Source organism: Rutidosis leptorrhynchoides, chromosome 2 (assembly GCF_046630445.1).
Source record: "Rutidosis leptorrhynchoides isolate AG116_Rl617_1_P2 chromosome 2, CSIRO_AGI_Rlap_v1, whole genome shotgun sequence".
Classification (NCBI taxonomy): Eukaryota; Viridiplantae; Streptophyta; class Magnoliopsida; order Asterales; family Asteraceae; genus Rutidosis; species Rutidosis leptorrhynchoides.
In genome coordinates, this window is record NC_092334.1 from 690,952,297 (window position 1) to 690,977,206 (window position 24,910).

The 24,910-nt window shown below is 32.9% G+C and overlaps 1 long non-coding RNA gene across 1 annotated transcript in view; it reads left to right on the forward strand.

The window, feature by feature from the left end:
* The first annotated feature begins 2,045 nt into the window (after nt 1-2,045).
* LOC139894058 (uncharacterized) overlaps nt 2,046-24,910 on the forward strand; it is a 29,862-nt gene continuing 6,997 nt past the window's right edge. Inside the window, exons 1-2 of the long non-coding RNA XR_011774790.1 lie at nt 2,046-2,196; nt 2,277-2,496. This is a non-coding gene — a long non-coding RNA (uncharacterized lncRNA). The remainder of the gene's footprint in view (nt 2,197-2,276; nt 2,497-24,910) is intronic.

Below are 24,910 nucleotides of genomic sequence, written 5' to 3' on the forward strand. Positions count from 1 at the left end.
GTTTTTTTTTTTTTTTAACCCTCCGGACACCACACCACCATCATTAACCTCCTACCACCACACCACCGCCATTAACCTCCAGTTTTTTATTTTTTTTTTAAACAAATCTCAACCACCACCGTCATCTCCATCCCACCATGTCATCTTCATCTCTCCATCCTCATCGCCTCCTCCACCCATCGGCATCTTCATCGCTGCGATTTGCATGCCATTAGATAATAAAACGGCGATTTAGGGTTTTAATCATGATATTATTTTCAGGCGATTGTTGATGAGCAACGATTGAAGGGTTTTCCCTTGATAATTTGATCGTAGAAATCCAGATCTGAAAATACTCTCAGTTTTGAAAAAAGAATGGAAGCCAAATTTTTCTAACATGGTGCCTGAAAAAAGAGGAGAGTGGGGCGGTTTGGTAGTTGATGGAGAAGAAGAAGATGAAGATGCGGTGGAGTCGGGTTGCTGGCGACCATATACGGCAATTTATAGCAGCAGGCAGTTGCCGGCGGTGACCATTGGAGGACGTTTGTGAAAGGTTTCAGGAGGTGTGGATGATATTTTTAGGTTAAGAGTGAAATGAATCCAAAGAGGAGATAACATGAGTAGATAATTTTAATTTTGATTTTTATATAGATTCAAATAGAAATATGGAATAAAGGAGGAGAGCAGAAGAAGAAAAGTTTTGATTTACGGGCTTACAGTATAATTTGCGAAATGGTCAAAAGGTGGATCTTTAATTAATCAATTTAGAATGAAAGTTGGGCATGACCAACTATACAATACGAAAATTGGGCTTTGACTAACCACAATAAATTTAAAAACCATTCTTTTAATACATACTCCGTAATACATCACTATATCACTATATACATTAAAAGAGAGTTTCGATTAACTAATAAATGTTTTCAAAACCCCCTTAATCACTGTTGAATTAAAAAAGTACGTTACATTACCCCTTAATCCAACGGTCCTTAATCATTCACTAAAAATATTAGCTAATAAATAAATTTTACATACACTCCATCTTTAAAATGCCCTTAGGTTTTAAAACACACAGTGAAAATTAAGAAAGAAAAACATTCATCCTAAACACTCACACAAAAAAACCCTAACTTCCTCTCCCAATCCCAAATTCTACCCAAATCCTTTTTGCCCACAATTCTAACTGAAATCTGCATCTCTTAATGAGCAATAAAACTCGAAAGAATTTGTAGTACGAATGATCAAACATTTTCGTATCAAAAGTGACATAATTAACACGAACAATTATCGTAACTAAAATCAGATAAAATTAATCAACACTAACCTCAATATATGATACATCTTTAGATCTGAAAACCCACGTGATACGTAATTATATTTTCTCCATATGTTCTGAAAAATTGTAACTTACATATTTTGCGCGGCTTTCTTTAATGATTTGTACGATTGATAGTTGACGATGATCGATAATCGCCGAAGGCCCCTGATTTGAAGAAGACAACATTGATGAAGAAAAGAGTAGGAGTTAAGCATCACTTGCTTTTTGCTTGATAGAAATCTGGCATAACTTAATATTGATAATAATAAAGTTATTACATTGATGAATGCTTTAAAGATGTATTGTACTAACTACTAAGAAAGTTTCAGGTTGAATCAGGTCATTTTACATACAACAACAACAAAACCCAATACCACATGAGTGGTATATGGGGGAGGTGAGATGTAGACAATCCTTCCCTCATCCGAGAAATAAAGACAAGTCATTTCTTCACCCAGAGTGAAACACTCTCAAGAGTAGAGAAAGTTATCCCTCTCTTTATTCGACGGATAAAGAGATTGCTTCCGAGAGGACCTCCGGCCTTTAAGTAGGAAAAAGTTTTTTTTTTAAAAATAAATTAAAAATACAGAATAAAAATAATAATAGATGCCATGAAAATGGTAGAATCAAAATTTCCATGGGTTTTAAATCCTGCCTGGAATTTAATTTAGGATCTAAGAGTCAGTCAAGTCGCCAATAAATCGACGATTGTTGTCGACTCAATAGAGCCGTATAGTGATGGCAACAAATATGACGGGGAAGGCGATGAACAAAGTCGAGGATCACCGATGTAGAGATGTTAATCATTTCATACCGTTGAACTGGTATTATAACATCCCTACGTTACGGTTGGTTTAGTTTAATGGGCATGTACAACAGGGTTCATTGGATGATACAAGGTCATGTATATTATTGTGATAATTATGGTGGAATGAATATATTCAAAAAATAATTCATGTATGTTGGTGACATTTTTCAGATCGATTGGCGATTTGGGTTTCTGATTAGCGTTGGGGCGATTCAACTCAAATCGTTGCCATCACTATTTCGTGATTCAAGTGTTGCAGAATCAGTTGCTGATGTTAATACTTTAGTACCATACTCTTCCTGCTGACAAACGATATGGAACGAGCAATACATGTTTTCCAAGTCCATTTTAACCCATGTCCAGAAGAGGATACCGTATACTCACAATCCAGGTAATTAATTGTATGTGATTATGATTTTATTTATTTTGTGTAACTTGAGAGCATAAAAGGTAAAAAAAAATTCTGTTGAAAATGTATTAATTGCAGCTGCGTAAATTCTTTGTTTTGATCAGACGAGGTTTCTGCTTAAATTGCTCAAAATTCTTACTAAGGTTCTGATTATAGTACTGATTCCGATAATAGCGTCAGTGACCCCCTTTCTATAGGTTATAATTTGTTAGATTTTGTTGTCATTTGAAATGTCCCGTTCATATTGATTATAAACGTTCCATATTAATTGATTTTTCGTTGCGAGGTTTTGACCTCTATATGAGACGTTTTTCAAAGACTGCATTCGTTTTAAAAACAAACCATAACTTTTATTTTATCGACAAGATTAAAAGGACACCACCTAGATTATCAGAAATGATAATCTAAAATATCACACTTACACACTACCAATACATATTGGTTTACAATATTAATATGTTACAACAAAGTAAATTTCGAATGCAGTTTTAAACAATATTATACAAGCATGCTGACTCCAAATCTTGTCCATATATTAGCATGCAACAGCGGAAGCTCTTAATAATCACCTGAGAATAAACATGCTTTAAACATCAACAAAAATGTTGGTGAGTTATAGGTTTAACCTATATATTTATCAAATCGTAATAATTGATGTGCGTAGAGGTGTATATGAAATAGTTATATTTTTACTACGAAATACGACGAAATATGGTACAAGTTTCACAAGTTTTATATAATTTATTTACAAATGGGATATACCTAAACCTTGCTACAACACTATAGGCAGTGTACCTAATCGTAGAGTAGTATAGTTTTTAGTAAGTCCGGTTCGTTCCACAGGGAGACGACTTATTGCACACTATATTTTAAATAACTATATTTGTACAATATATATATAATTATATATAATAATATATAAAAGGGGGTTTACCGTTTAATGACCGGTTTGTCGATATTAAAACTTAAGCGTAAATATAAATGACAATAATTAAAGTAGTGAAAATTAAAATGCGATAAGAAAAGGAATTATGCTTATTTAAACTTCCGTAATCATGATGTTTGACGTGTTGATTTTAGTTTATTACCATGGGTTAATTGTCATTTGTCCTGGTTTATTTGATATGTCCATCTGGTTTTTGTCCATAACAGTCCATCAGTCATAAATATAAAGTGCGAGTGTCCTCGTCAAATTATCCTTATATCCGAAGTCAAATATTCCAACTAATTGGGGACTTAAACTATAATTACACCAATTTTCTTTGTATGTAATTCACCCATGTTTTAATAAGTCTATTAACTATTAATCCATTCCCGTGTCCGGTTAAATGAACGATTATTAGTACTTATAAATATCCCGCCTATCGTGTCCGATCGAGTGTATGTGGTTATTTATAGGTACGTCCAATTGTAAATCTTTATATTAAATTAACGAACTATCATTCAATTAAACAAATATAAAGCCCATTAATAGCCCATGGTCTAATTTCCACAAGTGTCGTTCTTTTGTCCAAACCCCAATTATGGTCCAAAGTCCAATAACCCCGTCTTAATATTTAGCCCAACATCACGATTACTTCGGCTTAAATAAGCATAATAATAACTTAAATACGATACATTAATTTAAAAAGGAGAACATAACTTACATTGATTATTTATGCGTAGTGTTACACGGACAGAACTTCGACTTTAAAACTCGTAAAATAACCTTTGCATAACCCAAAACTAACTAATATAAAACTACACTATATTATATATATATATATATATATATATATATATATATATATATATATATATATATATATATATATATATTATACAGAGGGAGTAAAGAGATTGAATTGGTGTGTTAAAACTGGCCGAAATTCGTTGCATTTATAATACTTGGCCTGCTACAGGGCTCCATGCGATCGCATGGAATTTGCTCTTCCAGGCCATGCGATCGCATGGCCAGCTGGATCCAGGTACATTGCTTTGTTTTCTTCTTTGTCGACGTTATTTAATATAATATATAATATATAAATAATTTATATAATTATTTAAATATTATATTATATTCTTGTGCATAGTAGACTTGTAATTTTTGGTCCGTTGAGTCGGGCGTTGATAGTTGACTCAGGTCCCGGTTCCGGATTTTCGAACGTCATTTCGTACTATTTAATATCTTGTACTTTGCATTTTACAATTTGTAATTTGCACAAAAAATTATTTTCCTTAACTCCCAAAATCCGCGCAAGTCTTTAACTTACTTTTAGTGGCACTTTTGAGTGCACTATGGCTTTAGTGGCACTTTTCAGGCTTTAGTGGCACTTTTTCTTCAATTCTTTAATCTTCGTGCGTCTTCACATTTATTTATTTAAACGATTACAACTTAAAAATAGAATAATTACAACTAAAAACTTTACATATTTGGATGATATTGCGACTAAATATATGTTCGTTTGGAGCACTATCAAATATCCCCACACTTGAGCGTTGCTTGTCCTCAAGCAATACAGAACTTGAAATTAAATCACACGAATCACTTCTTTATTCTTCACACTTTATACATTAGTGATTTTGATATGGCGGTATAAACAATGATAGTAATGATGTGGTATACAGTCCCACATGACTATAAAAATTTAGATCCTTAAGGAAATTGGATCTTTATGAAAACATTTGATCTTTTGAAAATTCATTCTAGCTTTTACCCTAGATAAGTTTTCCGGAATAACCCTTCACCGGTGTTTGCAAAATATTTTTGTGGGTTTTGTGGATTTCAGATTTTAAAATTTTAGCTCAAAACTTGCGGTTTTGTGTCACCCACTTGCTAACCTTGTATTAGAAAATATACGTCCAGTATACTTGCTCCGTATATTACCTTTCGGTAAACTACCATCCGGTTGTAAAGGAAAGCGTTGAACAAGCAACTGTTAAGGCAATGTCTAATGACATGCAGATGTTCATGGTCTAAAACGTGTCGGATGCAATTACTATTCTTTGTAGGAGCAATAGTAAAGATCACCCTATAGTTTTTCGGTCTGGCACAAGGTCCTGTCTTCGACCATGCTATGCAACCACCGTTCTTACGGTTGACACCCGATTTGGTTCAGGTGACCTAATGAATTCCAGGTGAATTCCTAGGATTTTACTTTCAATGGTAATGAACGCATTGAAAATAGGTTTTCAGAAAACAAATCGGATTTAATTTGATCAAAATATTTTTTCGTTCAAGCTCGAGTTTAGATTTCATCGAATTCTATGAGTTTGTAATTCTCAATCTTTAAAGTCAATCTCAAGGATTGAGTAATATCAAGCTTAAATGCTGATTTTTTTAATCTTTAAGGAGATTATCCTTTCTAGGGGTCTGATTCATTAGTCTTATCAAGCTAATTTGCACGGCGCCCTCCCCATTTTACGAGACAATCCTCTCATGGTTAGGATAAGTCTGACCACTTGGCGACCCTGTTTGATGCTGAGGTCCGTGGATTTCCTGCTGATTTTAGAGATGACTTTTCTAGATTTTTTGTCAACCTACAGCTGGTCTGGACGACAACTTCTTGACCTAAATCAAGAAGCGCGTGTCTTTTTCGGAAGACTTTACTTCCTTTTAATGATGGAATTGATTCATCGTGTAGATCCATCTTTTCTTTTATCTTTATTATAATATTGCGGGTAAAACAGTTAATTTAGTCCAAAACAAAAGCACCTGCAATAACTTTAGAGAAACATGTGATAGATAGTTTTTTAATTGAATAACTTGGTACATTCTCCCCACACTTAGTTTCTTTCTTTGCCTTTTTATTCTCCTTTATTCTATTTTAAATGAATTCAAGTGTTTTAGGGTGTTTCTCATTTTATGTCCTTTTCGAGGTAACGATAATTTCGGTATTAACACCTAGTTTTCATCGTTCATAAATATGTATAAACATGATTTAGAATTCATTTATTTGAAAATTTTTAAAATTTTCACAAAATTTGGCAAATAAACCAAGTATAAACCCGAGATAATTTATAACCCTTCCCCACACTTGAGATCATGCAATGCCCTCATTTGCATGAAATCAGACTATAATTATAAATTCATGAGGGTGATTAGTGTAGAAAGTGATTAAAAATACCTAGTTTGTAATTACAAAGCTCGTCGAATGATAGATGGCGCGCCTCATCGTTCATTCCTTCTTGTTTTATCACACACGTTTTTCTTCAAAAACGGTTGCTTTTCTAAACTGTTTGCTAATATTTGAAAATGCGTATTTTACCCTAATCGTGCATTTTTATTAACGAGTTATTGATGTGCGTAGAGGTGTATACGAAATAGTTATATTTTTACTACAAAATACTATTAAATACGATACATTTTTTTTACACAAGTAATTTATTTATTTATAGAGTGGGATATACCTAAACCTTGCTACAACACTATAGGCAGTGTACCTAATCATAGAGTAGTATAGTTTTTAGTAAGTCCGGTTCGTTTCACAGGGAGACGACTTATTTTACACTATATTTTAAACAACTATATTTGTACAAAATATATATTTTTATATATAATAATAATATAAAAGGGGGTTTACCGTTTAATGACCGATTTGTCGATTTTATATTTTAAGTCACAATTAAAACCTAATGAAAAATATAAATGACGATAATTTAAGTGCGTAAAATAAAATGCGATAAGAAATAAGATAAAATTATTATACTTATTTAAACTTTCGTAATCATGATGTTTGACTTTTTGATTTTAATTAATTATCCTGGGTTAATTATCTTTTGTCCTGGATTATTTAATATGTCCATCTGGTTTTTGTCCATAACAGTCCATCAGTCATAAATATAAAGTGCGAGTGTCCTCGTCAAATTATCCTTATATCCGAAGTCAAATATTCCAACTAATTGGGGACTTAAACTATAATTACACCAATTTTCCTTGTATGTAATTCACCCCTGTTTTAATAAGTTCATTGACTATTAATTCATTCCCGTGTCCGGTTAAATGAACGATTATTATTACCTATAAATATCCCGCCCATCGTGTCCGATCGAGTGTATATGGCTATTTATAGGTACGTCCAATTGTAAATCTTTATATTAAATTAACGAACTATCATTCAATTAAACAAATATAAAGCCCATTAATAGCCCATAGTCTAATTTCCACAAGTGTCGTTCTTTTGTTCAAACCCCAATTATGGTACAAAGCCCAATTACCCCATCTTTAATATTTAGCTCAACATCATGATTACTTCGATTTAAATAAGCATAATAATAACTTAGTTACAAGACATTAATTTAAAAAGGAGAACATAACTTACATTGAGTATTTATCGCGTAGCTTTACACAGACAGAACTTCGACTTTAAAACCCGTAAAATAACCTTTACATAACCCAAACTAACCTAATATAAAACTAAACTAATATATATTATATATATATATATATATATATATATATATATATATATATATAATATATATTAAGATACAGAGAAATATTGATATTGTGTAAAGAACTCGGCCAGAATTCGTTGCATTTATAGGACCTGGCCTGGAATTTTCATCCATGCGATCGCATGGAATTTCTGCCTTCTGGCCATGCGATCGCATGGCCACCCTGGATCCAGCTATTTTGCTTTGTTTCTAGCTTGTCGACATAATTTAATAAATATATATAATATATATATAATTTATATAATTATATATATATTATATTATATTCTTGTGCATAGTAGACTTGTAATTTTAGGTCCGTTGTATCGCGCATTGATAGTTGGCTCAGGTCCCGGTTCCGGATTTTCGAACGTCCTTTCGTACTATTTAATATCTTGTACTTTGCGTTTTGCAATTTGTAATTTGCACAAAAAATTATTTTCCTTAACTCCCAGAATCCGTGCAAGTCTTTAACTCACTTTTAGTGGCACTTTTGAGTGCACTTTGGCTTTAGTGGCACTTTTCAGGCTTTAGTGGCACTTTTTCTTCAATTCTTTAATCTTCGTGCTTTGTCTTCACATTTATTTATTTAAACGATTACAACTTAAAAATAGAATAATTACAACTAAAAACTTTACATATTGGGATGATATTGCGACTAAATATATGTTCGTTTAGAGCACTCTCAACTATCCCCACACTTGAGCGTTGCTTGTCCTCAAGCAATACAGAAGTTGAAATTAAATCACGCGAATCACTTCTTTATTCTTCACACTTTATACATTAGTGATTTTGATACGGCGGTATAAACAATGATAGTAACGATGTGGTTTACAGTCCCACATGACTATAAAAATTTAGATCCTTTAGAAAATTGGATCTTTATGAAAATATTTGATCTTTTGAAAATTCATTCTAGCTTTTACCCTAGATAAGTTTTCCGGAATAACCCTTCACCGGTGTTTGCAAAAATATTTTTGTGGGTTTTATGGGTTTCAGATTTGAAAATTTTACTCTAAACTTTACGGTTTTATGTCACCCACTTGCTAACCTTGTATTAGGAAAGCAACACGTCCAGTATACTTGCTCCGTATATTACCTTTCAATAAACTACCGTCCAGTTGTAAAGGAAAGCATTGAACAAGCAACTGTTAAGGCAATGTCTAATGACATGCAGATGTTCATGGCCTACAACGTATCGGATGCAATTACTATCCTTTGTAGGAGCAATAGTAAAGATCACCCTATAATTTTTTGGTCTGGCACAAGGTCCTGTCTTCGACCATGCTATGCAACCACCGTTCTTACGGTTGACACCGAATTTGGTTCAGGTGACCTAATGAATTCCAGGTGAATTCCTAGGATTTTACGTTCAATGGTAATGAACGCATTGAAAATGGATTTTAAGAAAACAAATCGGTTGTAATTTTGATCAAAATATTTTCTCGTTCAAGCTCGAGTTTAGATATCATTGAATTCCATGAGTTTGAATTCTCAATCTTTAAGGTCAATCTCAAGGATTGAGTAATATCAGGCTTAAAAGCTAATTTTTAATCTTCAAGGAGATTATCCTTTCTGGGGGTCTGATTCATTAGTCTTATCAAGCTAATTTGCACGGCGCCCTCCTCATTTTACGAGATAGATCCTCTCATGGTTAGGATAAGTCTGACCAAATGGCGACCCTGTTTGATGCTGAGGTCCATGGATCTCCTGCTGATTTTAGAGATGACTTTTCTAGATTTTTCGTCAACCTATAGCTGGTCTGGACGACAACTTCCTGACCTAAATCAAGAAGCGTGTGTCTTTTTCTGAAGACTTTACTTCATTTTAATGATGGAATTGATTCATCGTGTAGATCCATCTATTCTTTGAAAGGTATTACAATAAATTGGGTAAAACTGATTAGTTTAGTCCAAAGCAAAAGTACCTTCAATAATATGTACTAAATATGTGATATGTGTTTTAAATAACTTAGTAAATTCTTCCCACACTTAGCTTTTATTTATTTTTTTCTTTGCCTTTTTATTCTCCTCTATTCCATTTTAAATGAATTCTAACGTTTTGGGTTGTTTCTCCATTTATGTTCTCTCCGAGGTAACGATAATTTCGGTATTAACACCTAGTTTTCATCGTTCATAAATATGTATAAACATGATTTTGAATTCATTTAGTTGAAAAATTTTAAAATTTTCACAATATTTAGAAAATAAGACAAGTATAAACCCGAGAGAATTTATAACCCTTCCCCACACTTGAGATCATGCAATGCCCTCATTTGCATGAAATCAGACTATATTTATAAATTCATTAGGGTAATTAGTGTAGAAAAGTGATTAAAAATACCCAGTTTGAAATTGCAAAGCTCGTCGAATGATAGATGGTGTGCGTCATCGTTCATTCCTTTTGTTGTTTTATCACACATGTTTTTCTTCAAAACGGTTGCTTTTCTGAACTATTATTTAATTTTTGAAAATGCGTATTTTACCCTAACTTATCATGTATGTTCATTAACGAGTTATGCACTAACCCGAACCCCTAATTTAACGTTAAGTGGAGTTAGACTTCCCCATACTTAGCTGACGACATGTGAAGTCGGTAGAATAAGTTCCACGAATTAAAATAGTGAGCCAGTTATTTACATCTCGGGTGGTATAAAATATATCAATGGGTTTAAAGTTTAGACCCACCCGATCGTCACTACTTAATTCTTTTTTAAGTGTAACTTTTAGTAAATGGATATGTCTCTTTTCTGGTTCTTGGTCAAATGGATCGATATACACCGACATACATATTTCTATAGGGTGGACAATTTCTAACATTTCCTTTCGTTCATTCTCGGGATCAAAGTTTTCACCTCTATTACCCAATTGGGTGAAATTCGAGGTGTCAATATCTATTACAGCTTGTAGTTCATCTTTGGTCGATGACTCGTCTATTGAGAATATTGGGTTGGAAGGTTGTGGAATGGTGAATTTCGGGATCGAAGCAAATTCTTCTTCATTAATGGTACTTATCGGTCCCACCATTTTGGTCTCGGGGGTAAAATTTTCAACGTTATCGTTTTTCCAAGAGTACCAATTTGTCACCCTTACTTCTTCTTCTTCATCCATTGATGGATCGTTGATTTCGTCGATAGAGGCTAATGTGTCGATATGTTGTGAAATTGGTAAAGCTGAATAAAAAGTATCATCGGGATAATTGGTGATTTCGGAGCTCTCGAATTCATCAAAATTCGATGATATGTGATTTTCTTGCACAATACTCCTCAGATCAACAGGTGTGTAATCTGATAGAGTTTCAGCTTGCCGGTTTACAAACTCTCTCATTTGTTCATTTTGAGCATCGAGTTCTTCGAGTTTGATTTTCATATTGTCTAAAAGATTTTCAGACACATAATGTTCCTCGTCTTCTGGTTGTTGAGTTTGGATATATTCTTGGAAATAATCCCAATTTGAATTGTATTCTTCATAATCATTCCATTCAGGTTCTATGGGTGCATAATTTTCCATAGCAACGTAATAATAACATTCCCATGTTGAGTGATAATCTCCACAGATTTCACAACCAGTTATTATTTCGTCATTCGTGATCCAAGATTGACCGAACGAATTGTCATCAACACCTGTTTGAGAGTATTGATTAAATTGATTTCGGATGTCATAAAGAGTTCCCAAGATATTTTCGAGGTTTTCCATACTACACTTATTACCAAATTTTAGCTACAATGTGGTGCATTTATTAATTATCATATTAGTTATAAAATAAAAAAATTATCTAAGTTATCAAATTAATAGACTTTTCTGATTTTGCCCACGTTTCGAATAGCCAATAGATGCAGCAGGTAGCCAGGACCCTTTAAATCGGAAGCCCACAACTCGCCACTAACAAATCCAACTATTACTACGAACCAGAAAATTTTAGATGTCTATCAATTTAACCACTTAAAATAATTTTTCGTCGAAATTTTGAAATTTTAGAGAAGAAATAGAAAATTCTATGTCCTAAATCTAGAGCGAAGAGAAATAAGAAAGAAAAACAGCGCGTCGAAAAACGTCGAAAAATAAAAGGTCGAAAAATAAAAATAAGAAAGAAAAAAGTCGAAACTTAAAAGTCTAAAAATTATATCTAAAAAGTTGCGCCTAACAGTAAATGCAATTTTATTCAGAAAACGACAATCACTTAAAAGGCACTAACTAGCATATTTAAAACTAAAGCGATAAGCGACGTCGTAAAATTCTAAAGCGCCTAAATCTTAATTCTAAAGAAAAAGTACTTAAGGGATTTTACGGCAAAGCCTAAAAATCTAGAAATATAAAATAACTACGGCAAAAACTAAGTTTAAAACTAATTTAGAACGATAAATATACAAATGTTTAAAATATACAAATTATAAAAAAAAGATAAACTTACAATTTTTATATAAATATTATTTTTATATTATTATTTTATAAGAGTATTAACTCTTTTAATTTAATAAAACTAAATTAAAACTTAATATTACAAATAATAATAAAATTATATATTTAATTAAAACCCTAAAATAATTAAATAATATTAATTAAAATTAAACCCTATGCGTAATAAATGCTGTGATCAGAACTGTCAGGGCACCCCATGCGATCGCATGGGGTTTTGGCTTTTAATCCATGCGATCGCATGGAACACGAGTCCAGTTTTTTTTTTTTTTTTTATATTGTTTTTCTAAAAATTATATACAATTATATTTTTACAAATATATATTAAAAATATAGCGTTTCGCCGAGTCTCGGGCAGCGGCGCCAAAAACTTGATGTGCGTAGAGGTGTATACGAAATAGTTATATTTTTACTACAAAATACTATTAAATACGATACATTTTTTTTACACAAGTAATTTATTTATTTATAGAGTGGAATATACCTAAACCTTGCTACAACACTATAGGCAGTGTACCTAATCGTAGAGTAGTATAGTTTTTAGTAAGTCCGGTTCGTTCCACAGGGAGACGACTTATTTTACACTATATTTTAAACAAATATATTTGTACAAAATATATATTTTTATATATAATAATAATATAAAAGGGGGTTTACCGTTTAATGACCGGTTTGTCGATTTTAAAACTTAAGCGTAAATATAAATGACAATAATTAAAGTAACGAAAATTAAAATGCGATAAGAAAAGGAATTATGCTTATTTAAACTTCCGTAATCATGATGTTTGACGTGTTGATTTTAGTTTATTACCATGGGTTAATTGTCCTTTGTCCTGGTTTATTTGATATGTCCATCTGATTTTTGTCCATAACAGTCCATCAGTCATAAATATAAAATGCGTGTGTCCTCGCCAAATTATCCTTATATCCGAAGTCAGATATTCCAACTAATTGGGGACTTAAACTATAATTACACCAATTTTCCTTGTATGTAATTCACCCCTGTTTTAATAAGTCTATTAACTATTAATCCATTCCCGTATCTGGTTAAATGAACGATTATTAGTACTTATAAATATCCCGCCCATCATGTCCGATCGAGTGTATGTGGTTATTTATAGGTACGTCCAATTGTAAATCTTTATATTAAATTAACGAACTATCATTCAATTAAACAAATATAAAGCCCATTAATAGCCCATGGTCTAATTTCCACAAGTGTCGTTCTTTTGTCCAAACCCCAATTATGGTCCAAAGTCCAATAACCCCGTCTTAATATTTAGCCCAACATCACGATTACTTCGGCTCAAATAAGCATAATAATAACTTATATACGAGACATTAATTTAAAAAGGAGAACATAACTTACATTGATTATTTATCGCGTAGTGTTACACGGACAGAACTTCGACTTTAAAATCCGTAAAATAACCTTTGCATAACCCAAAACTAACTAATATAAAACTACACTATATTATATATATATATATATATATATATATATATATATATATATATATATATATATATATATATATATATATATATATATATATATATATATGAGGGAGTAAAGAGATTGAATTGGTGTGTTAAAACTGGCCGAAATTCGTTGCATCTATAATACTTGGCCTGCTACAGGGCTCCATGCGATCGCATGGAATTTGCTCTTCCAGGCCATGCGATCGCATGGCCAGCTGGATCCAGGTACATCGCTTTGTTTTCTTCTTTGTCGACGTTATTTAATATAATATATAATATATTAATAATTTATATAATTATTTAAATATTATATTATATTCTTGTGCATAGTAGACTTGTAATTTTTGGTCCGTTGAGTCGGGCGTTGATAGTTGGCTCAGGTCCCGGTTTCGGATTTTTGAACGTCCTTTCGTACTATTTAATATCTTTTACTTTGCGTTTTGCAATTTGTAATTTGCACAAAAAATTATTTTTCTAAACTCCCAAAATCCGCGCAAGTCTTTAACTCACTTTTAGTGGCACTTTTGAGTGCACTATGGCTTTAGTGGCACTTTTTCTTCAATTCTCTAATCTTCGTGCTTTGTCTTCACATTTATTTATTTAAACGATTACAACTTAAAAATAGAATAATTACAACTACAAACTTTACATATTGGGATGATATTGCGACTAAATATATGTTCGTTTGGAGCACTATCAATAATAGACCACAAGATTTCATATGGTGATAAAAATCATTCATATGGTGATAAAAATCATTCATATGGTGAACACCTGGTAACCGATATTAACAAGATGCATATAAGAATATCCCCATCATTCCGGGACATCCATCGGACATGATATTAAAACTCGAAGTACTAAAGCATCCGGTACTTTGGATGGGGTTTGTTAGGACCAATAGATCTATCTTTAGGATTCACGTCAATTAGGCGTGCACTAATTCTCAAAATTAGTGATGTTCTCTAATTCTTAGGCTACCAAGCAAAAGGGGCATATTCGGCTTCGATCATTCAACCATAGAAAGTAGTTTCATGTACTTGTGTCTATTTTGTAAAACATTTATAAAGCTGCATGTATTCTCATCCCAAAAATATTAGATTTTAAAAGTGGGACTATAACTCACTTTCACAGATTTTTACTTCGTCGAGAAGTAAGACTTGGCCACTGGTCGATTCACGAACCTATAACAAATATGTACATATATACCAAAGTATGTTCAAAATATAATTATAATATTTTTAATACATTTTGATGTTTTAAGTTTATTTAGTCAGTTGTCCTCGTTAGTAACCTACAACTAGTTGTCCAAAGTTAGATGTACAGAAATAAATTGATATACATTATCTTGAATCAATCCACGACCCAGTGTATACACGTCTCAGGCTAGATCACAACTCAAAGTATATATATTTTTGGAATCAACCTCAACCCTGTATAGCTAACTCCAACATTACTGCATATAGAGTGTCTATGGTTGTTCCAAATAATATATATACATGGGTCGATATGATATGTCAAAACATTTGCATACGTGTCTATGGTATCCCAAGATTACATTAATATATTAGAATACATGTATAATACAATATGAATTAGCTAGGATATGATTAATATAGATTTGTTACAATATTTCCCGTAGCTACAACAATAAAAAAATATCCAATCTTGTTTTACCCATAACTTCTTCATTTTAAATCCGTTTTGAGTGAATCAAATTGCTATGGTTTCATATTGAAATCTATTTTATGGATCTAAACAGAAAAAGTATAGGTTTATAGTCAGAAATATATAAGTTACAAGTCATTTTTGTAAGAGGTAGTCATTTCAGTCGAAAGAACGATGTCTTGATGACCATTTTGAAAAACATACTTCCACTTTGATTTTAACCATGATTTTTGGATATAGTTTCATGTTCATAAAAAAAATCATTTTCCCAGAAGAACAACTTTTAAATCAAAGTTTATCATAGTTTTTAATTATCAAACCCAAAACAGCCCGCAGTGTTACTACGACGGCGTATGTCCGGTTTTACGGTGTTTTTCGTGTTTCCAGGTTTTAAACCATTAAGTTAGCATATCATATAGATATAGAACATGTGTTTAGTTGATTTTAAAAGTCAAGTTAGAAAGATTAACTTTTGTTTGCGAACAAGTTTAGAATTAACTAAACTATGTTCTAGTGATTTCAAGTTTAAACCTTCGAATAAGGTAGTTTTATATATATGAATCGAATGATGTTATGAACATCATTACTACCTCAGGTTTTGTGGATAAACCTACTGGAAATGAGAAAAATAGATCTAGCTTCAAAGGATCCTTGGATGGCTTGAAAGTTCTTGAAGCAGAATCATGACACGAAAACAAGTTCAAGTAAGATTTTCACTCGAAATAAGATTGTTATAGTTATAGAAATTGAATCAAAGTTTGAATATGAGTATTACCTTGTATTAGAAAGATATATTACTGTAAATAAGAAAGATTTCTTGAGGTTGGATGATCACTTTACAAGATTGGAAGTAAGCTAGCAAACTTGGAAGTATTCTTGATTTTATGAAACTAGAACTTATAGAATTTATGAAGAACACTTAGAAATTGAAAATAGAACTGGAGAGAGATCAATTAGATGAATAAAATTGAAGAATGAAAGTGTTTGTAGGTGTTTTTGGTCGTTGGTATATGGATTAGATATAACAGATGTGTAATTTTGTTTACATGTAAATAAGTCATGAATGATTACTAATATTTTTGTAATTTTATGAGATATTTCATGCTAGTTTTCAAATGATGGTTAACACATGTGTTAGGTGACTCACATGGGCTGCTAAGAGCTGATCATTGGAGTGTATATACCAATAGTACATACATCTAAAAGCTGTGTATTGTACGAGTACGAATACGGGTGCATACGAGTAGAATTGTTGATGAAACTGAACGAGGATGTAATTGTAAGAATTTTTGTTAGGTAGAAGTATTTTGATAAGTGTCTTGAAGTCTTTTAAAAGAGTATAAATACATATTAAAACACTACATGTAAATACATTTTAACTGAGTCGTTAAGTCATCGTTAGTCGTTACATGTATATGTTGTTTTGAAACCTTTAGGTTAACGGTCATGTTAAATGTTGTTAACCCATTATTTATTATATCTAAAGAGATGTTAAATTGTTTCATTATCATGATATTATGATATATAATATATCTTAGTATGATATATATACAGTTAAATGTCGTTACAACGATAATCGTTACATATATGTCTCGTTTCGAAATCATTAAGTTAGTAGTCTTATTTTTATATATGTAGTTCATCGTTAATATACTTAATGATATATTTACTTATCATTTAACATAATTAACCAAGTGTATCAATATCTTAATATGATTCATGTGTACTTAGTAAGACGTTGTTATAACGATAATCATTATATATGTAGTGACCCGAACTTTTCCATGTTTATATATATTAATTGAGATTGATATTTACATGATTAAATGTTTCCAACATGTTAAGCAATCAAACTTGTTAAGACTTGATTAATTGAAATAGGTTTCATATAGACAATTGACCACCCAAGTTGACCGGTGATTCACGAACGTTAAAACTTGTAAAAACTATATGATGACATATATATGGTTATATATATAGTTAACATGATATTATGATAAGTAAACATATCATTAAGTATATTAACAATGAACTACATATGTAAAAACAAGACTACTAACTTAATGATTTTGAAACGAGACATATATGTAACGATTATCGTTGTAACGACATTTAATGTATATATATCATATTAAGAGATATTCGTACATCATAATATCATGATAATATAATAATTTAAAATCTCTTTTGATATTATAAACATTGGGTTAACAACATTTAACAAGATCGTTAACCTAAAGGTTTCAAAACAACATTTACATGTAACGACTAACGATGACTTAACGACTCAGTTAAAATGTATATACATGTAGTGTTTTAATATGTATTCATACACTTTTGAAAGACTTCAAGACACTTATCAAAATACTTCTACTTAACAAAAATGCTTACAATTACATCCTCGTTCAGTTTCATCAACAATTCTACTCGTATGCACCCGTATTCGTACTCGTACAATACACAGCTTTTAGATGTATGTACTATTGGTATATACACTCCAATGATCAGCTCTTAGCAGCCCATGTGAGTCACCTAACACATGTGGGAACCATCATTTGGCAACTAGCATGAAATATCTCATAAAATTACAAAAATATGAGTAATCATTCATGACTTATTTACATGAAAACAAAATAACATATCCTTTATATCTAATCCATACACCAACGACCAAAAACACCTACAAACACTTTCATTCTTCAATTTTCTTCATCTAATTGATCTCTCTCAAGTTCTATCTTCAAGTTCTAAGTGTTCTTCATAAATTCCAAAAGTTCTAGTTTCATAAAATCAAGAATACTTTCAAGTTTGCTAGCTCACTTCCAATCTTGTAAGGTGATCATCCAACCTCAAGAAATCTTTGTTTCTTATAGTAGGTTATCATTCTAATACAAGGTAATAATCATATTCAAACTTTGGTTCAATTTCTATAACTATAACAATCTTATTTCAAGTGATGATCTTACTTGAACTTGTTTTCGTGTCATGATTCTGCTTCAAGAACTTCGAGCCATCCAAGGATCCATTGAAGCTAGATCCATTTTTCTCTTTTCCAGTAGGTTTATCCAAGGAAATTAAGGTAGTAATGATGTTCATAACATCATTCGATTCATACATATAAAGCTATCTTATTCGAAGGTTTAAACTTGTAATCACTAGAACATAGTTTAGTTAATTCTAAACTTGTTCGCAAACAAAAGTTAATCCTTCTAACTTGACTTTTAAAATCAACTAAACACATGTTCTATATCTATATGATATGCTAACTTAATGATTTAAAACCTGGAAACACGAAAAACACCGTAAAACCGGATTTACGCCGTCGTAGTAACACCGCGGGCTGTTTTGGGTTAGTTAATTAAAAACTATGATAAACTTTGATTTAAAAGTTGTTATTCTGAGAAAATGATTTTTATTATGAACATGAAACTATATCCAAAAATTATGGTTAAACTCAAAGTGGAAGTATGTTTTCTAAAATGGTCATCTAGACGTCGTTCTTTCGACTGAAATGACTACCTTTACAAAAATGACTTGTAGCTTATTTTTCCGACTATAAACCTATAATTTTTCTGTTTAGATTCATAAAATAGAGTTCAATATGAAACCATAGCAATTTGATTCACTCAAAACGGATTTAAAATGAAGAAGTTATGGGTAAAACAAGATTGGATAATTTTTCTCATTTTAGCTACGTGAAAATTGGTAACAAATCTATTCCAACCATAACTTAATCAACTTGTATTGTATATTATGTAATCTTGAGATACCATAGACACGTATACAATGTTTCGACCTATCATGTCGACACATCTATATATATTTCGGAACAACCATAGACACTCTATATGTGAATGTTGGAGTTAGCTATACAGGGTTGAGGTTGATTCCAAAATATATATAGTTTGAGTTGTGATCAATACTGAGATACGTATACACTGGGTCGTGGATTGATTCAAGATAATATTTATCGATTTATTTTTTGTACATCTAACTGTGGACAACTAGTTATAGGTTACTAACGAGGACAGCTGACTTAATAAACTTAAAACATCAAAATATATTAAAAGTGTTGTAAATATATTTTGAACATACTTTAATATATATGTATATATTGTTATAGGTTCGTGAATCAACAGTGGCCAAGTCTTACTTCCCGACGAAGTAAAAATCTGTGAAAGTGAGTTATAGTCCCACTTTTAAAATCTAATATTTTTGGGATGAGAATACATGCAGGTTTTATAAATGATTTACAAAATAGACACAAGTACGTGAAACTACATTCTATGGTTGAATTATCGAAATCGAATATGCCCCTTTTTATTAAGTCTGGTAATCTAAGAATTAGGGAACAGACACCCTAATTGACGCGAATCCTAAAGATAGATCTATTGGGCCTAACAAACCCCATCCAAAGTACCGGATGCTTTAGTACTTCGAAATTTATATCATATCCGAAGGGTGTCCCGGAATGATGGGGATATTCTTATATATGCATCTTGTTATTGTCGGTTACCAGGTGTTCACCATATGAATGATTTTTATCTCTATGTATGGGATGTGTATTGAAATATGAAATCTTGTGGTCTATTGTTACGATTTGATATATATAGGTTAAACCTATAACTCACCAACATTTTTGTTGACGTTTAAAGCATGTTTATTCTCAGGTGAATATTAAGAGCTTCCGCTGTTGCATACTAAAATAAGGACAAGATTTGGAGTCCATGTTTGTATGATATTGTGTAAAAACTGCATTCAAGAAACTGATTTCGATATAACATATTTGTATTGTAAACCATTATGTAATGGTCGTGTGTAAACAGGATATTTTAGATTATCATTATTTGATAATCTACGTAAAGCTTTTTAAACCTTTATTTATGAAATAAAGGTTATGGTTTGTTTTAAAAATGAATGCAGTCTTTGAAAAACGTCTCATATAGAGGTCAAAACCTCGCAACGAAATCAATTAATATGGAACGTTTTTAATCAATAAGAACGGGACATTTCAGTTGGTATCAGAGCGTTGGTCTTAGAGAACCAGAAAATTTGCATTAGTGTGTCTTATCGAGTTTGTTAGGATGCATTAGTGAGTCTGGACTTCGACCGTGTTTTCTTTAAAAATGATTGCTTAACATTTTTGTTGGAAACTATATATTTTTAACATATGAATATTATGTGATATATTAATCTCTTAACGTGTTTGATATTATGTGATAGATGTCTACCTCTAGAACAAGTCCCATTGACTCACCTAATAATAATGAAGAGTCAAATGTAAATTGGAATGATTTGTGGACTGATTCACAAGTTCCCGAAGAGGAACCGGAAGAAGAGTCGGAACCGGAAGAAGAATCGGAACCGGAAGAAGAATCGGAACCGGATGAAGAAATAGAACCGGTGGGGGAAATAATAAAACGGTTAAGTAAAAGAAAATCCTCAACCAACCGACCAAAGTTAATTATGGTCAATGGTGTTTCCGCCAAGGAAGCAAAATATTGGGAGGATTACCAATTCTCCGATGAATCGGATTCCGACGAGAATTCCGATGATGTTATAGAAATTACCCCAAATGAATTTAAAAAGGCAAAAGAAAATAATAAGGGAAAGGGCATAAAAATAGAGAAATCTAATTCCAACCCCGATGAACTTTATATGTATCGTCAACCCCCGAAGTCCTTAAGTTGTAACAATGACCCGGGAACCTCTAAACCACCAGGTTTTTCTAAACCAATGTGGACAACGACGGCTCGTATTAGGGGAACATCATATATCCCTAGAAACTTGGCAAAACGAACCAAAACCGAAGAAGAAGAAACGAGCGAGTCGGAATAAGATAGTTGTATTCGTGTGGTGTAATATATGTAATATAGTGTTCTTATGCTTTATGATATATGTAAAAATTGCTTGTATTAATAAGTATTTTTTTATGAATCTAACTCTTGTCTATTTTACAGTTTAAAAACACAAAATGGATAGACAACCCAATATTTTAAGAGACCTACCCGGAGACATGATTGATGAAATCTTGTCTAGAGTCGGCCAGAATTCTTCGGCACAACTATTTAAGGCGAGATCAGTTTGTAAGACATTCGAAGAACGTTCCAAGAATGTCTTGGTTTATAAGAGACTTTCGTTTGAAAGATGGGGGATATTACATTGGGAAACCCATAAGTTACGATGTGTTTACTTTGACGCATATATTGCGGGGAACCCAAATGCTATTTTACGCAACGGGTTAAGAAATTATTTTGACTCAATATATCCGAATATTGGACTTCGTGATTTAGAAAAAGCGGCTAACATGCAACATAAAGAAGCATGTTATGCTTACGGATTAGTAATGTTCGCTTCTCACCAAAGTGAGAACAAGAACATCGGGCTACAACTATTAAACAAAACGTTTCCACAAGTGACGGAGTCGGTAATTGGGGTAAGAAATGAGGTTTTTAGATTATTACGGGACTGTTGGACATTACGTAACCCTCATCCCTTTGATGACGTTACAACACGCTGTCTTATCAACGGCCATAACGGTTATGTTGCACAAGACCAAGGATGGGAAGTAGTCCTAGTAAAACCAGAATGCATGACTTGTTTCTGGACGTATGAATTACGTGTCTTTATTGCCTTTGCTGAACGACTTGTGTACTAGCTAGAATTGTCTTCACAACTATATTGTATCAAAGTTATTGTGTGCTATATTTCATGCTTTATGTAAAATAAGCGGTATTGTAAGTTTGTAAAATATTGTATAAAAGTTTGAACGCGAAATATTATTATAATCAGTTTTTCATATAGAATTGTAGTAGTTGAATTGTATATTAGCTACTAAGTATGAACTTAACGGGTAGGTACTACCCGAATTTAAACTTATAAAACGCTAATATGAAGAAAAAGCTTTTATAAATGAGTTCATATTATGCTACGAAATACTATTAACTACTCTTAATATTCTGTATGATTAACTTGTTCCATTTAACTATTTTGAAGGAAATGGCACCGACTACTCGACACACCGTGAATATGAATGAAGAGGAATTCCGTACTTTTCTAGCTTCAAACATAGCCGCAGTACAGGCTGCGCTACATACCAACAATAACCTTGGATCTAGCAGTACAGGAAATCGTGTAGGATGCACCTACAAAGAATTCACTGCCTGCAAACCTTTGGAATTTGATGGAACCGAAGGACCGATCGGATTGAAACGGTGGACCGAGAAGGTTGAATCGGTGTTTGCCATAAGTAAGTGTACTGAAGAGGACAAAGTGAAGTACGCTACGCATACCTTCACAGGTTCTGCGTTAACATGGTGGAATACCTATCTAGAGCAAGTGGGACAAGATGATGCGTACGCACTACCGTGGTCAGCATTCAAGCACTTGATGAACGAGAAGTACCGTCCCAGAACCGAGGTCAATAAGCTCAAGACAGAACTTAGAGGGTTACGAACCCAAGGATTTGATATTACCACGTACGAAAGACGATTCACAGAATTGTGCCTATTGTGTCCGGGAGCATTCGAAGATGAGGAAGAGAAGATCGACGCGTTTGTGAAAGGATTACCGGAAAGAATCCAAGAAGATATAAGTTCACACGAGCCCGCCTCCATACAACAGGCATGTAGAATGGCTCACAAACTAGTGAACCAGATTGAAGAAAGAATTAAAGAACAGACTGCTGAAGAGGCCAATGTGAAGCAAGTCAAAAGAAAGTGGGAGGAAAACGGTGATAAGAATCACCAATACAACAACAACAGCAATTACAACAATAATCGCAACAATTATCCCAACAATCGCAACATCAATCGCAACTACAACAAACGGGCCAACAACAACAACAACAACAACAACAACAACAATCATCCCAACAACAATAATAACCGCAACAACAACAACAATCAGAAGCAGCTATGCCAAAGGTGTGAAAAGAATCACTCGGGGTTCTGCACCAAATTTTGCAACAAGTGTAAAAGAAATGGTCATAGCGCGGCGAAGTGTGAGGTCTACGGACCAGGGGTTAATAGAACGAAAGGAACAAATGGTGTCGGAACGAGTAATGGCGGAGCAAGTAGTGTCGGAGCAAGTTATGCCAATGTAGTTTGTTATAAATGTGGAAAACCAGGCCACATTATTAGAAATTGCCCGAACCAGGAGAACACGAATGGACAAGGCCGTGGAAGAGTTTTCAATATTAATGCGGTAGAGGCACAGGAAGACCCGGAGCTTGTTACGGGTACGTTTCTTATTGACAATAAATCTGCTTACGTTTTATTTGATTCGGGTGCGGATAGAAGATATATGAGTAGAGATTTTTGTGCTAAATTAAGTTGTCCATTGACGCCTTTGGATAGTAAATTTTTACTCGAATTAGCAAATGGTAAATTAATTTCAGCAGATAATATATGTCGGAATCGAGAAATTAAACTGGTTAGCGAAACATTTAAGATTGATTTGATACCAGTAGAGTTAGGGAGTTTTGATGTGATAATCGGTATGGACTGGTTGAAAGAAGTGAAAGCGGAGATCGTTTGTTACAAAAATGCAATTCGCATTATACGAGAAAAAGGAAAACCCTTAATGGTGTACGGAGAAAAGGGCAACACGAAGCTACATCTTATTAGTAATTTGAAGGCACAAAAACTAATAAGAAAAGGTTGCTATGCTGTTCTAGCACACGTCGAGAAAGTACAAACTGAAGAAAAGAGCATCAATGATGTTCCCATTGCAAAAGAATTTCCCGATGTATTTCCGAAAGAATTACCGGGATTACCCCCACATCGATCCGTTGAATTTCAAATAGATCTTGTACCAGGAGCTGCACCAATAGCTCGTGCTCCTTACAGACTTGCACCCAGCGAGATGAAAGAACTGCAAAGCCAATTACAAGAACTTTTAGAGCGTGGTTTCATTCGACCAAGCACATCACCGTGGGGAGCTCCTGTTTTGTTTGTCAAGAAGAAAGATGGTACATTCAGGTTGTGTATTGACTACCGAGAGTTGAACAAACTTACCATCAAGAACCGCTACCCACTACCGAGAATCGACGACTTATTTGATCAACTACAAGGCTCGTCTGTTTATTCAAAGATTGACTTACGTTCCGGGTATCATCAAATGCGGGTGAAAGAAGATGATATTCCAAAGACTGCTTTCAGAACACGTTACGGTCATTACGAGTTTATGGTCATGCCATTTGGTTTAACTAATGCACCAGCTGTGTTCATGGACCTTATGAACCGAGTATGTAGACCATACCTTGACAAGTTTGTCATTGTTTTCATTGATGACATACTTATTTACTCAAAGAATGACCAAGAACACGGTGAACATTTGAGAAAGGTGTTAGAAGTATTGAGGAAGGAAGAATTGTACGCTAAGTTTTCAAAGTGTGCATTTTGGTTGGAAGAAGT